Here is a 16963-nt window from a genome sequence, read left to right as displayed (position 1 = left end):
CAAACGTACCACTCTGGTGGGGGATGTTGATAATGGGGGAGGAAGCTATGCATGTGTGGGGGCCATGGTATATCAGATGTCTGTGTACCTTCCTCTCAGTTTTGCCATGAACTTAAAGCTACCCTTTAAAAAAGTCTTAAAAAACAAAAAGCAAAAGTGAAAAACATATTATTCTGCTATCCATAGAAATGTATAAAATTATAAATGAAGACAAAAAAATCATAAATCTTCAGGGTGTGACTTCTCCCATGGGATAGAGGCAGGAGAAAATGTATTGGCTATCTAGGAGGGCCCTGCAAGGGTGCCCATTGGTGGTGGGGGTCCCTGATTGCTCATGCTCTTTCTTTTCTTTTACATGAGTGAAATAGTACACTACTAAAAACAAAAATTAAAACATGACACACAAAAGCCAGAAAACAGGACTCCCGTTAGCATGAAATAAATTTGAATTAATGGGAAAGCTGGCCCACTCTTAGATGGGAAAAATCAGTATTACAAAGAAGTCATCATTCCTCCATGAACCTGCATATTTCATGGGTTCCTATTAAAAAAGAGTTCCTATTAAAAAATGAGTAAGTCTTGTGAGACTTACTCATTATCATGAGAACAGCATGGGAAAGACCCGTCCCCATGATTCAATTACCTCCCACCAGGCCCCTCCCATGACACGTGGGAATTGTGGGAGCTACAATTCAAGGTGAGATTTGGGTGGGGACACAGCCAAACCACATCAAATGGGTATCATTATCTTTTTTTGCAGATGAGTAACCTGAGGCTCTGGGACGTCTGGTAACTTTCCCAGCATCAGCTATTTGGGATGCTCTCCAGGGATGACAAGGGTACTGCTGAGCAGAAAGAGGATGCCAGAGGGTGCTGGAAATGGTGGTCTTCCATCTCCAGCTTCCTTCTGAGGGGCTGTTTCCCAAAACAAAATAGAGAGCCTTCCGAGCTCTGCAGTAGTCTCTTCTGGTCTGGGGTCAGAAAACAGACAGACCCAGCAGGCATGGGCAAATATCCCCACTTCCCCTACACAGGCCTCCACTCCACGCAGACTCAAAGAGCATCCCTTGGGCACTTAGGTGTCTGGGGCAGTGTAGGGAGCAGTTATCCACATGGGCCATCTTGTCTACCCCTCTCAGTGCCTGCTGGGGCAACAGTGCCAGGGCAACCCACTGCAGCTGTTGGCCTGGGGCTGTCTCCGTCTGGCCCTGAAAGTCTCGTGTCCTGGGCTAACTGGGATGGCTGCTCATCTTCCTTTTGGTCGCCACCCTCTGTTTCCAGGAGACTCAGGGAAGGCCATATTGTTTATTTACAGAGGCTGGGTTTGAACCACATTTTCTTTTCTGTTTTTTGAGACTGAGTTTCACTCTTGTAGCCCAAGCTGGATTGCAATGGCACAATCTCGGCTAACTGCAACCTCTGCCTCCCGGGTTCAAGCGATTCTCCTCCCTCAGCCTTCCACATAGCTGGAACTACAGGTGCCTGCTACCATGCCCAGATAATTTTTGTATTTTTAGTAAAGACGAGGTTTCACCATGTTGGCCAGAATGGTCTCAAACTCCTGACCTCAAGTGATCCACCCCCCTCAGCCTCCCAAAGTGCCAGGATTACAGGCGTGAGCCACCGCGCCTGGGCTGAACCACATTTTCTACATCACATCTGCCTGTTTCAAAAGAACAAACAAAGTAATAATACGAATGCTAGTAGCTCATGGTAAGACGGAGGTCTTACTGTGTGCCACCCACTTGGTGTTCATGTCCTTGTTCAAATGTCACCTCAACCACCCCATTTAAAAACAGCGTGGAGTCCCTGCTCTCCATCTCTCTCTGTCTCCTTATGCTGGGTAATTTTCCTTCACAGCAGTGATCACTACCTGATCCCACATCATAGCTGTATAATTTGTTTATTGTCGGAGTCTCCCACCAGAATGGAAGCCTGCTGGACCCCAGATGAACCAGCTAAATCAGCCACATTGCTGTTGTGGGATTTTTGGCTACTGTTTCCTGAGTGCCACCATGGGCTGACCCCTGCACCACGTGCCTGTCAGTCAGTGCCACGATGCTCCATGAACTAAGGACTAACGCAGAGCTGAGCTGCCCTCACAGATGATTCTGAGCATCTTGCTGGGTACAGGGTGGGCACAAGGTGTCAGCTTCTCTTCTGCAACTAACAAATGAAGATCTTGTATTGGTTTCCCAGGGTTGCCATAGCAAAGTGCTGCACACTTGCTGGCATAAAACAACAGAAATGTGTTCTCTCACAGTCTGGAGGCTGGAAGTCCAAAATCCAGGTGTTGGTGGGGCAACATTCTCTCTGAAGGCCAAAGGCAGGGTCCCTCCTTGCTTCTTCGAACCTTCTGGTGGTTGTTATCAATCCTTGGCATTCATTGGTTCGTGGCTGCATCACTCCAGTTTCCTCCTCGGTCGTCTTGTGTCCCTCTCCCTGTCTGAGTCTGTGTCTCCGTATCTGAATTTCCCTCTCTTTTCTTGGATAAAGACAGTAGTCATTGGATTTAGGGCCCACCCTAATTCAATGTGGCCTCATCTTACCTAATCACATCTACAAGGTCCCTGTTTCCATATAGGGTCACATTCTAAGATTCTGGGTGGACGTGAATTTTTAGGGGAACACTCCCCATCCCACCACAGACACTAAGGTAGGAAGAGTCACTCCCAGCCCAGGTCTGTTCTGCCTCCAAGCACAAAGCTCTCAATAACCACCCTTTACTGACTCTCAGTTGTCTCCATTTGTGGAATTGAATCAGAGTTTTATTACCTTCAAATTGCTGGGCACGGCATTCTAACAGCATTTCAGGGACCAGGGCCCTGGAAATCTCATTTCTGCTGGTCCAGGCCCTCGAGGGATCAATGTTTTTCACGCTCTTCTCTGGATCGTTGGAATTGGTCTTCTAAAGGCCGACTTGCCAGACTTAGAGGCCTTTTTTCCGTGTCACGTTCCTCAGCTAAACTTCAAGGGCCTGTGTCTATCTGAAACTCTGGAACATGAACAATTGCTTATTATCTATGTATTGCTGTTTAATAGGGAATTTGGAAATGTGGTCCAGAGTCTCAGTTACAAAATACTGAAAACAAAACAAAAATATCTGACAAAACGCACAACACCCTATCTCACCTCTTTATTTTTATTTTTATTTTTTATTTTTGAGACAGAGTCTTGCTCTGTCCCCCAGGCTGGAGTGCAGTGGCGCAATCTCGGCTCACTGCAAGCTCCGCCTCCCGGGTTCACGCCATTCTCCTGCCTCAGCCTCCCGAGTAGCTGGGACTACAGGCGCCCGCCAACACTCCCGGCTAATTTTTTGTATTTTTAGTAGAGACGGGGTTTCACCGTCTCACCTCTTTTATTGGAGCCTATTTATTATTGCTTCACATCTGCCTAGAAGTCCACGTCGCATTTTGGATTCTGGTTTGCTTTAGTTCACTTTCCCTGTCAACATTCTCTGTGTGTGTGTGTGTGTGTGTGTGTGTGTGTGTGTGTGTTTTTCTTCCTTCCCTAAGAAAAAGTCTAAATAACTCCACAGAACTTCCCTTTCTTCCTTTGGGTGACAAGTCACCCTCTAATGAGTGTCACTGATATCTAATATCACTAGGAAAAAATTCCATCTTAATTTTAATTTGTATTTTTTTAGAGACAAGGTGTCACTCTGTTACCCTGGCTGGAGTACAGTGGCACGATCTTGGCTCACTGCAGCCTCAAACTCCTGTGCTCAAGCGATCCTCTTCCTTCAGCCTCCCAAGTAGTTAGGACTACAGGTGCATGGCACCATGCTTGGCTACATTTTAAATTTTTTTGTAGAGACAGGTTCTTGCTATGTTGCCCAGGCTGGTCTTGAACTCCAGGCCTCAAGGAATCCTCCTGTCTCAGCCTCCCAAAATGTTGGGATTACCGGCATGAGCCACCATGCCCAGCCAAAAATTCTCTTCAGTTGGAATGGTTTCCTTCTGTTTATTGCTAGTCTGTTTCCCAGCTGAACTAAACCAGCAACTAGTTTTAATCAATTTGCCTACTTGCTGTCCCCCTAGCAACCAAGCTTTTCTCTCTAGGCCTTCACACGAGCTTTTCCTTCTGTCTGGAACTCTTTTCCCGGTGGATCTTTATGGCTCATTCCCTCGCCTTGCTCTGGTTTCTGCTCACATGTCACCTTTGCAGGGAACCTCCTTTGACTATTCTGTAAAGACAGCATGCCCCCAAGGCCCACCACTAGATTCTATCCCCTTTGCCGCCAACTCAGTGCCACCTGAGTTATCATATATTGATTTGTTTTTTGTCTGTGCTCTTAATTAGAATGTCCACTTCCTGAGGGCAGGACTTTTTGATCCTTTTTGTTCCCCCACTGTATCCCCAATGCCTGAGAGTAGCAGACTGCACATAGCAAGTGCTCAGTGAATATTTGTGTAAATAAATGATCTCTCAGATGTAAACACTATGATTTCATATTTAAATTACTATCTCTTCGTCTATACTAAGAGAGATAGAGAATGTCCTTTGACATCAAGCCATTAACTTCCTTTTCTTACCAACAGTGTCTTCAAGGTTTCACACCGGGAGTCACTTAGCCAATTAAGAAACTTTTACCACTGAGATTTACATCAAGGGATCTCCACTTTCAGAGAGCATGGACCCTTTACAGCCTGATGGAAACTATAAAATTTCTTTGCAGAAAAATGCACACTTTTGGAACGTTTTGCCTGTGATGGTGGGATGGGGACTGTGAGCATTCCCTAGCCTTCTTCTGCCTGCCCCTGGTTCTAATGCACCTGCCCTAGGGTAAGTATTTGTTGACTGAATGAATGATGTGTATGGTGAGTTCTCAGCTATATACATTCCTTTACTAAGGCTGCTGACACAAATTACCACAAATTTGATGCCTTAAAACACAGAGATTTATTATCTGACAATTCTGCAGGCCAGATGTTCAAAACCAGTGTTTCTGGGCTGAAATTAGAATGCTGGCAGGGACGAGCTTCCTCTGCAAACTGCAGTGGGGAATCCATTCCTTGCCTCCTCCTGCTTCTGAGGGCTCCTGGCATCTTGGCTTGTGGCCACATCACTCCAGTCTCCGCCTCATGGTCACACTGCCTCCTCTTCTGGGGCAACCAAATCTCCCTCTCCCTCCCTCTTCTAAGAATACATGTGACTGCATTTAGAGCTCACAGTGAAAATCTGGCACAATCATCTTCCCATCTCAAGATCATTAGCCTAATCACACCTGCAAAGTCATTTTTTTTTAACCATGTAAGATAACATGTAAGGTTCCAGAGATTAGGGTCTGATATCTTTGGAAGCCATTATTCAACATACTACACCAAATAAAGAGGAAAAATGGCATAAATAAATACACGCACACACACACACGCAGAATTATTTGGAGATTTTAACTGTGTTTTGTTTTGTTTCTTGAAATGGAGTCTCACTCTGTCACCCAGGCTGGAGTGCAGTGGCACAATCTCGGCTCACTGCAACCTCTGCCTCCTGGGTTCAAGTGATTCTCCTGCCTCAGCTTCTGGAGTAGCTGGGATTAGAGGCACCTGCCACCATGCCGGGCTAATTTTTGTATTTTAGTAGAGACAGGGTTTCACCATGTTGGCCAGGCTCGTCTTGAACTCCTGACCTCAAGTGACTGCCCACCTCGGCCTCCCAAAGTGCTAGGATTACAGGCGTGAGCCACTGCGCCTGGCCTTCACTGTGTTTTAAACCTGAGTGTGACTAAATTTCCAGAACTCACAGCATTTAAAATAAGGAAGGTAGAATGTGAAAGGCTGACTCCATCCCCATCTGGCCCCCAGCCCATACTTCTCATCCTCCATGGGCTTTGTTTAGAATTCACAGGAGGAATTTCAGGTTGCCTGGGGGCCAAACATAAATGAGAGGGAGCAGTCAGAGTTGTTTAAATGACTCTATAAATCGAGTGTGTCCAAAACTGACAATAGAAGGGTGAACGTGAGTTTGTCTGAATGCACTGATGCTCAATTCCATTGCGAGTTAACAGTATGTAAAGGATTTCCAACCTTCCCAGGACCCCAAAGGCAGCATTGAAAATAATCTACCTGCAGTAAACTTTGCTATTGTTTAAGAGGAGAAATGGGATTTAATGCTGTAGGCCACACCAGGAGTCCAAAAGTGTGTCCCTCGCAAATTGATGTGCACTGTGCAGAAAAACTTCTCTGCAAAGGGTGGCTGGAATTCTGTCAGGTGTTGTCCCACACTTGGCATGTTAATTTAAATAACAAGGATAGCATCATCAATCCAGGAGGGCACAAGTCCCTGTCCCTTCTTGGCAAGTTAATGTGGCCTAATGTTTGTATAAAGTCCACCTATTCTTTTAAATAAATATACTTTACTCAGCAGGGTTTTGACCAGTGTCATTTATCCTTAATTCCTTCAAGCAATAAATTAGATAACCTTTTTACCCTCTCTTCTGTCCTAGAGCAACAAACTTTTCCAGAAGGCTGGCTAGCTGTAGGCACTGTGAGAAACAGGCCCTGCCCTTAAGTATCTCATAGCGTGGAGCAGGAGAGGAACACACACATAGTTCATGCATGGAATGTGACTTCTGGATGTTTGGAATACTGGTTAAAAAGCCTTAAGGCTGAAGGTGACAGACAATAAGTGCCCCACTTTCTAAAGAGAGCTGCAGACAAGCCCCTGAAGAATTTACTGAAACATGGTAGAGCCCATTCTATCAGTGTTCACCTCTGTTGCCCTCCTCCAGCCTACATAAAACAAGACTAGAAATTTGCAGGAGGGTTCGTGCAAGCAATGGGGTATGGTAGACAGAAAAGTATCGTCCCTCTCCACAAAGATGTCCATGTTCTAGTCCCTGGAACCTGTGAATACACCACCTTACATGAAAAAAGGGACTTTGCAGATGTGATTTGCGTTAAGGAGTTTAAGATGGATTAGCCGGGATTTTTCAGGTGGACCCAATCTAATCACATTGGAGAACCATTCCTGGCTGTTGTCAGAGTGGGGCATGCGATGACAGAAGAATGGCTGGAGAAATCCAACACTGCTGGCTTCAGAGATGGGCCTGGTGGAGCGTTCACTGTCAAGGAGTGCAGGCTCTAGAAGCTGGAAGGGCCAAGAGATACGTTCTTTCCTAGTGCCTCCAGAAGCAACAGCCCCACTGACACCTTGACTTTAGTTCAGTAAGGCCCAGGTTGAACCCCTTGAAACTGCCTTTACAAAAATTATAACAGTGAGAACATTAGGACAGTGAAAGAGATCTGACTTGACCAACTCCATCTTGCCTTTAACCTCCACATGGCCCTTGGTCATGCCTGGCTGTGGACCAAGCTAACTTTGGGAGAAATTTAGTTTATAGTTTAAATGATGTTAGCCCTTCCCAAAACTAAATGCCCTTATAAAACTAATAAAAGTCCCCAAGTTTAAGATCATGAGAGGGGCCTGAATTCTGCTAAAATGTAGATGTAGTTAAATAATTGCCAGCCATTGGTCTGGAGGTCACAAGATTTGTAACTTCCCCAATTATTCCTGTAAATAACATCACTATTGTTGAAGCCAAGATTGGCCTTTTGAGATGCCTTTTCAGACTTTTGCATTTCTGATGGACTGAATAACTCCACCCAGACCCGAGACTCAAGACTCAACCTCTCAACCAGTCCTGTGGCTCCACTCAGAAGTGGGCTCAGTGCACGAGGACCATTTTCCACCCCACTATGATTGCATCCCTAACTAGTCAGCAACACCCATTCCCTAGCCCCCTGCCCAGCAAACTATTCTACTGTAAGTCAGAGAGAGGATGTCTCAGCCTGGTGCACTGTACATAGCTGGACCCGGCTCCAGAACTTCCACAAAAGAGCCTTTTGAGGATGGGCTTGCCATGTAGATCACTAGAGTGCCAACCCTGGAAGACACTGCTGCTATCCCTTGAATCCCCTCTCCCCTTCCCAACTCTGGAGAACCTAGCTAGGGAGAGAGAAGGAGCAGAAGATCAACTGGGAGGAATAATGAGCTGGGCCCTGTTCCCATCCCCACAGTATCCCCAAACCAATGGGGATAGTTTTAGATGTTTATATTCCATGTGAGTTACCTGCCAAGAACATCCATTGAGGAGGTCCCCAGATCCCTAGTCCCTTCCTGTGTCTTGAAATTCCACAACCTCAGGGTCCTGTGGAAGTCAATGGTTTTCTTCTCTACTTGGTTCTAGTGAGGGGTGAGCCTGGATGGGAGATGGCACCGAGGAGGAAAGAGAAACAGGCCAGGGCTGCTTTTCTCCTAAACCATTTGAAGTATAGCCCAATTTCATTTATTCTCAAGGACCACTCTGTCTAATCTATAAGAAAATATTGTGTGTGTATATATAAATAAATTGTATATGTATGTATGCATGTAAAATAAGATATATATGTGTATCTTCTGAAATGATTATACCCCTAGTTCTTTAACAGTTAACAATAATCTTGGTACCAGGCTCAAGCCACTCTTCTGACTACCATGGCTCAGAAGGCACAGGTGGTAGATAGTCAAGAGTCCAACTCACCACCTCCATTTATATCGTATAAATCTGTCTATAACCCGACAGGGGGGTGAGGGTCACCAACATGTTAAGGATGATTATCTGGATGGCAGAATTTCAGGTTGTTTTCATTTTCTCTTTAATATATACAATTGTAATTTTTGTTACAAAAATATTTTTCCTTTAAAAAAGGTAAGCAGCCTGGGCAATATAGTGAGACCCTATCTCTACAAAAAATTTAAAAATGAGCCCGGCATATTGGTGCATGCCTGTGGTCCCAGCTCCTAGGGAGGGCGAAGTGGGAGGATCACTTAAGCCCAAAAGTTTGAGGCTGCAGTGATCATGCCACTGTACTCCAGCTTGGGTGAGAGAGCAAGACTCCAACTCAATATAAAGGAAGAAAGGGGATCAGCTTTACCTTTATGTTATCAGTGGGAATTTCAGCAGGCAACTTAGCTATACCAGAAGCTGTAAGATAAACCTTTCATTTGAACCGACAAGTTTACTCCCAAGAATGCATCCTAAAGAAATACTCTGCATTCCAGTACAACCCAATAATCACATTCCCGAACTTACAAAAATGGCCTGATTAAATTAAGGAGTTGTTTTGATGATTTATATATTTTGAAAAAGAAGGTGGGTAGATAGTAAAAAGTTTCACATTCACAGTAAAAAGTGATTTTTTTTTCCTGCAGGAATTTTGATAATAAATTATATCTTAACTATATGTGCATTTTTATGATTGCAAAATAAATCAATTGACCTAAATTGACCACAGAATCTGAAATCACAGATCAAATCTGAAAAAAATACAGGTGATCAAAATAACTGCATTTCTGGGCCAGTGGTGCTCCCACCTGGTTGCACGTTAGAACCGCTGGGGAGCTTTGTAAAAAATACTGATGTGGAGCTCCACCCCCAGGGATTCTGATTTAGCTAATCTGGAGCAGGGCCGGACAGCAGTATTCTTAAAACACATCTCTAGATGATTCTAATGTGTAGCTGGAGTTGAAAACCCCCAGACCATTGAAATAAATTGCCACACAGCATATAATTCATAACCGTTTTAAAAAATGCAATGTTAACTGAGCAACCAGTACTCAGAGGCACTGTTTCCATGCTGCCATTCAACACGTTCCCTTTTACTTTTCTTTGAGGTATAGCATCCATATAGAAACACGCACGTATTATAAGCAGATAGCTCAATGCATTTTTACCAACTGGACATATCCATATCACCAGCACCCAGATCAAAAAAAGACACCCTTACCAGCACCCAGCACACTCTTGGTTCATTTCAATTGCTCAATAGTTTCCCCTCCTTTCATGTTTGGTGTTGATTCTTAAGTAACTGAGTTGTAAACAATAGTAATCCTTATAATGCAAATAAGTTTCCTTAATTCGTTGATCACATCATAGCTAATTTGAATTACGAAAACTTGCATAGGAGAAAAAATTATGGACATGCATTTAGCCGCAAGAAGTTTACTAAATATCTAATCGCAGGATCCGGTTAAGTAAATTAGCTAATGTTCATATGAAACTGTCTGGTTTGTACGCTATGGCATAAATAAGATAGGAAAATGGGAGCCCTTCCACACAAAAAGACTGTTTATTCTATCAGAGCCCTAGAATAGCACTGTTAATGGGCTAACTTGTGCCCTCTCCCCACCCACCCACTGCTCGACAAATTCATACATTGAAACTTCAACCCCCAGTACCTCAGAATGGGACTGCATTTGGAGACTAATAGGGCCTTTAAAGAGGTGATTAAGTTAAAATGCAGTCAGTAGTGTAGGCCCCAGTGCAATATGACTGGGATCCTTATAAGAAGAGGACATGAGGCCACAGACACACACAGTGGAAGATTGTGTGAAGATACAGAGAGAAGTCGCCATCTGCAAGCCAGGGAAAGAAACCTCAGAAGAAATGAACTTTATCAACACGTTGGTCTCAGACATCTAACCTCCAGAATTGTGAGAAAGTGATTTCTGTTGTGAAAGCCACTCAGCTGTGAAATACCGAACACCAGTCGGTGGTATTTGTTCTGCAGCCCTAGCAAACCAATGCAAGCACCAAGACTAGAAGTAGCAGGTGGAGGAAGAGCTGGACCATGGGAGGGTGACCAGACTATTAGGGGCTTCTGATGAAGGGACACTCCCAAAGGAGCCTCAGAGGTGGGAGGAGCCGGGCAGGGCCCCAGTTGTCTGTGGCCACCAGAGTAGAGAGGAAACCTCACGCTCGCAACACAAACCCCTCACATACACCTCTCCCTTGGCCCACACAGGCAGCAGAGCCAGGTTCTTCCACCCAGCACCTGCATGCCCAGTCAAACGCACAGGGATTCCCACAGGATCTCAGGAGTCCATTCCAGCCAGAGTAATCTGGACCAGTAGGTGGCCAAGATTCACCAAAAGTTTTAGAAAAACAGAAAAGGAAAAGGAAAGCACCAACTCCACCTTCAGAGAAGTTTACATCTGGAGAAGCAGAATTCTTACAATGGGGAAGCAGAGGGGGAAACACTTCATAATTAGTGTAATTAGTATTGTCAAACACATTTGAAAGAGTAGCATATCCAGATAGATGAGAGAGAGAGAGAGAGACAGAGCCTCTATAAAAAGTTGTACTCAGAGTTCTTGAAAACTAACATTATGAATCATAAAATTGAAAGCCCTATAGAAGATACAATTTCCATCCTTCAGATTGCCCAAGTGAAAAAGTTTGATAGTATCTAGACTTGGTGAAGTTGTGGGAGCCACAGAATCTCAAACACTGTTGGTTTGACATAACGACAGTTTTTTTATGCTCAAATATTATTCACATAACAAATTTATTAGAAAAACATAAGCTTCTAATAACAAAAACTTAGAAGCAACTTTGATGTCCATCATTCGTAGGGTGGATACATTCATTGCACATATTCCTACAAAGCTCTATTATTTACTTAGATTGTTGCATATCTAGTTCATTTAAATGAAGAAAGACCATGTTTATTTAAATGAACCAGATATGCAACAATCTAAGTAAATTTCCAAAAACATATTGTTGAGTGAAAAAGCTAGCTTAAGAAAAGTAAATTCAATATTTACTTAAAATATTTTTATCTTAAAATACATTTTTTTAAAAACTATGAAAGACTGTAGGCAGCCGGGTATGGTGGCTCATGCCTATAATTCCAGTAGTTTGGGAGGTCAAGACAAAATGGTCATTTGAGGCCAGAAATTTGAAAACAGCCTGGGCAACATAATGAAACACTGTCTCTATGAAAATCAGCCAGGCATGGTGGTTCATACCTGTAGTCCCAGCTACTCAGGAGGCTGAGGTGGGAGGTTAAGCCTCCTCAATCTGATAAACATATTTTTCCTTTAAAATAGGTGAGCAGCCGGGGCAACATAGTGAGACCCTATCTCTATAAAAAATTTAAAAATGAGCCTGGCATATTGGTGCATGCCTGTAGTCCCAGGTCCTCAGGAGGCTGAAGTGGGAGGATCACTTGAGCCCAGGAGTTTGAGGCTGCAGTGATTGTGCCACTGTACTCCAGCCTGGGTGACGGAGCAAGACTCCAACTCAAAAAAAGTGAAGAAGGGGGATCAGCCTTACTTTTATGCTACCAGTGGGAATTTCAGCAGGCAACTTAGCTATACCGGAAGCTATAAGATAAACCTTGCAGGTGGGAACCTGAGCCTGGGAGATGGAGGCTGCAGTGAGCCATGATAGCACCAGCCTGGATGACAGAGTGAGACACTGTCTCAAGAAAAAAAAGAAAAACACCAGAGGATGGTGGAATATATATATACACATCCACACACATATACATACACACACACATATTTTTATAGCCAAAATAAATGGAAAACTGTGCATAATGTTGATGAAAGCAATTCCTTTGGGGACAATGGGGAAAAAGTAGTAGCAAAGTGAACAAAAGGGACTGCAATTTTATCAGTAATATTTTATTTATTTTATTAAAATAGAACCAAAGCAAATGTGACAAAATGTTAATGTTAGTTATTTCTGAGTAATGGGTACATGGGTGTTTGCTATGTTATTGATATGGTTTGGCTCTGTGTCCCAACCAAATCACATCTCGAATTGTAATCCCCATGTGTCAGAGGAGGGGCCTGGTGGGAGATGACTGGATCATAGGGGCAGATTTCTCCCTTGCTATTCTCCTGGTAGTGAGATCTCACAAGTGCTGATGGTTTTAAAGTGTAGCACTTCCCCCGAGCTCGCTCACCCTCCTACTGCCATGTGAAGAAGATCCTTGCTTCCCCTTCTGCCATGATTGTAAGTTTCCTGAGGCCTTCCCAGCCATGGGGAAGGAACTGTGAGTGAATTAAAACTTCCTTCTTCATAAATTACCCAGTCTTAGGTAATTCTTTACAGCAGTGTGAAAACAGACTAATACAGTTATCCTCTGTAATTTGCCATGGTTTATAACTTTTTCCAAGTGAAGAAAACCCTAAAATAGATGGATTGATTATAAAATGCATAGAACTGTAGAGTACTTTAATAAACTGGAATATTGAGGCAAGTGATCCACGTTGAACACAGTGCAAAATTCCAAAAGTTGAAATGTGAAAGATAAAAACCTGAACACAAAAAAACAGAACATGAAGTTTCAACCTCTATCTCAAAGTATATCCAGAAGGTGAATGGATAGAGAAAATAATCATACAAATTATATAAAACACTTTCAAAGCTAAAAGAAAGTCTGAATTCTTCATATAAAAGGGCCCATGAAATACTGAAAAGAAGTGTGGGAGTGAGTGAGGGGTATTTGGGAAAAGACATATTGATGAAATAAAAAATAAAAATAAGGAATAAGGGAGGGATTAAAGAAAAAATTCAGAGAGAAATAAAAGACCCCTAGTTTAACTTCAAAGGAAGAAGAAATAAATGGGCATTGAAATTCTCAAATGCAATAAATATAAAATTATATAAAACATGGTGTCACTAAATTCTGCAGAAAAAAATAATTTCTAATCTAGAATTTTGTACTCAGACAAAAAGTGATTTAAGTACAAAATAGAAATTATTCCTAGATGGACAAGAACTCAGAAAATGTCTCTCCATGAAGTCTTTTTGAAAGATTCTCTAGAGGGTATACCCCAACAATACGAACAATGAGCTGAAGAAAGGGAAATATCAAACAGTGTTGTGCAAAGAAACTAGTAAAATTTGAGCCCAAAGGGCTACTGAAAATATGGCTATAAAGCTTAATGAATTGTTAAGAAAGAATTCCATCTGTTAAATTCCACATTTCAACAAAACTTGGGAGTGGGTAGAGGGAGTTGGTGCATGGAGAGGGAAGAAAGACACAATAAAGCGTCAGGATAGTAATATGTACTGATTAATTCTCAGCATTGATAGAAACATATACCTTTAAATGTGTTGAGTAAAATGTTTAAATACATGCTTAAAGAAGGAATAAAAACAGAAAGAATATTTTTCAAACCACTAATGGCTAAAAAAGAAAATAGTCAACCAAGCTACAGAAGAAACAGTAAAGGAAACAAGGAAGCGTAATAAAAAACAACAAAACAAGATGGCAGGACTATGACCAAATGTATCAGTAATACAGCCATAACAGGGAGAGATTTTTCGCTTGAACCCGGAAGGCGGAGGTGCAACGAGCCAAGACAGTGCCACGGCACTCCAGCCTGGGTGACACAGTGAGACTCTGTCTCAAAAAAATGGGGAGGTATTTTTAAAAATTTAGCCGTATGGTATTTATAAGAATCCTACCTAAAATGAAAGGATAAGAACAGCTTGAAAGTAAAGAATAGGAAAATATATATAGGAAAATACTAACCAAAAGAAAATAGATGTGATAGTATTAGATCAGATACTAATTAAACAGAAAAAAGTTACAGCAACAAAAGATCCAACTCACTGAGACGTTACAAAAGTCTTAAGCCTTTCTGCACCTTAATAATATAGTGTTAAAACATAGAAGCGAGTAAAACCAACAAACAAGGATAAAAGAACTCACAATACATCGTCTGATTGCAACTAGAATTAATAACAAAGGCAACCTAAGAAATCTAATCACTTAGGTAATTAAAAAAAAATTTTGTTTTGAGATGGAGTCACCAGGTTGGAGTGCAATGGTGTGATCTCAGCTCACTGCAACCTCCACCTCCCGGGTTCAAGCAATTCTCCTGCCTCAGCCTCCTGAGTAGCTGAGACTACAGGTGCGTGCCACCATGCCCAGCTAATTTTTGTATTTTTAGTAGAGTCACCATGTTGGACCGGATGGTCTCAATCTCTTGACCTCATGATCCACCCGCCTCCCAAAGTTCTGGGATTACAAGTGTGAACCACCGTGCCAGGACTAGAAAATTAAAAACACTCTTCTAAATATCTCTCAGGGATTTAAGAAAAAGAAGTCAAGACTGAATATACCAAATGTGAAATAAATAAAAATCAGACACTACATAATAAAACCTAAGGCATGTAGTCAAACCAGCATCCAAAGGAAAATTTAGTTTCAAATTCATTTGCAAATAAATTAGTGTCATTTGATTGCAGAAACTAGAAACAAGGACAATAAAATAAATCTAAAGAAAGTCTAAGGGAGGAATTACTAAAAGTAAAATTAGAGGTTAAAAAATAGAATGTAACAAAAAGTAGACTTGATTAATAAAGGCAAATTCCATTTCTCCAAATGTAAGCAAACACACAGATATGATGTTCCACCTAGAAAATTCAAGGCCATTGACTGGAAAACTCCTAGTTATAATACTAGGCTGGGCACAGTGGCTCACATTTGTAATCCCAGCACTTTGGGAGGCCAAGGCGGATGGATTACCAGAGGTCAGGAGTTCGAGACCAGCCTGAGCAACATGGTGAAACCCCATCTCTACTAAAAATACAAAAAATTAGCCGGTCGTGTGGCTGACGCCTGTAATACCAGCTATTCAAGAGGCTGAGGCAGGAGAATCACTTCAGCCTGGGAGGGGGAGGTTGCAGTGAGCCCAGATCACGCCACTGCACTCTAGCCTGGTCAACAAGAGTGAAACTCTATCTTAAAAAAAGAAAAAAAAGAAGTAAATAAGATAGTAAGATACAAGGTGAACATATAAAAGAGCTAGCTTCCCCTTACTCTAGCAATAACTAATCAGAAAATATATTGAAAAAAATCCTATTAACAATAATGAAAAATATTATAAAATACCTAGTCATAACTTTAAAAAACCATGCCAAGCCTATATGGAGGAAAACACCAAAACATTTACTGAAGAAGACTAAATAAATGGAGAGACATCCTATTTTTCCACGTTATGGACTCAAAATTGTAGAGCTATCTGTTCCCTTCACAAGAATCAAATAACTTAGTTCAATGCCAAATTTCATGGAATTTAACAAGCTGATTCTAAATTTCATTTAGTGAAGTAAAAAAATAAAACACGCAGATTTACTAAACACCCTACCAGACATTAAAAACTATTAAAAGGTGACATTACTAAATAATGTTGTTATCGAAATGAGAGATCTATGAAATAAATTAGAAGCTGGGCGTGGTGGCTCATGCCTGTAATCCCAGCACTTCGGGAGGCCAAGGCAGGTGGATCATCTGAGATCAGGAGTTCAAGACCAGCCTGTCCGACATGGTGAAACTCCATCTCTACTAAAAATACAAAAATTAGCCAGGCAAGTTGGTGGGCACCTGTAATCCCAGCTCCTCAAGTGGCTGAGGCACGAGAATCGCTTGAACCTGGGAGGTGGAGGTTGCAGTGACAGTGAGCCAAGATCGTACCACTGCACTCCAGCACTCCAGCCTGGGTGACAGAAACTCTGAAAAAAAAAGAAGAAGGAAAGAGAGAAAGAAAGAGGAAAGAAAGAAGAAAGAAAGAGAGAAAGAAAGAGTAAAGAAAGAAAAGAAAGAAAGAAAAGAAAGGAGAAAGAAAGAAAGAAAGAAGAAAGAAAGAAAGAGAAAGAAAGAAAGAAAGAAAGAAAGAAAGAAGAAAGAAAGAAAGAAAGAAGAAAGAAAGAAAAGAAAGAAAGAAAGAAAGAAAGAAAGAAAGAAAGAAAGAAAGAGAGAAAAGAGACAGAGAGGGAAGGAGGAAGGAAGGAAGGAAGGAAGGAAGGAAGGAAGGAAGGAAAGAAGGAAGGAAGGAAGGAAGGAAAGAAGGAAGGAAGGAAGGAAGGAAAGAAATTAGAGTTCAGAATTCAGTCTATGACAAAGGTTGGTATTGAAACAAGCAGAGAAAAGATGGATTGTTTAAAATTTGGGAAATTGGCCATCCATTTAGGAAAAAAATAAACATAGACCCTAATTTTATATCACACACAAAAGTAAATTTCAGCTAGTTTAAGATCTAAGACTTTAAAACAGTAAAACAAAAGCAACAACAAATAATTACAGGGGAATAGTCATTCATTGAATGGTTTTCCTAATCGAGATATAAAACTCAGGTACCAAAAAGATCAATGGGTTTGACTATATAAAATTTAATTTTT

Source organism: Symphalangus syndactylus, chromosome 8 (genome assembly GCF_028878055.3).
Source record: "Symphalangus syndactylus isolate Jambi chromosome 8, NHGRI_mSymSyn1-v2.1_pri, whole genome shotgun sequence".
NCBI classification, from domain to species: domain Eukaryota; kingdom Metazoa; phylum Chordata; class Mammalia; order Primates; family Hylobatidae; genus Symphalangus; species Symphalangus syndactylus.
This window is presented reverse-complemented; position numbering follows the sequence as displayed.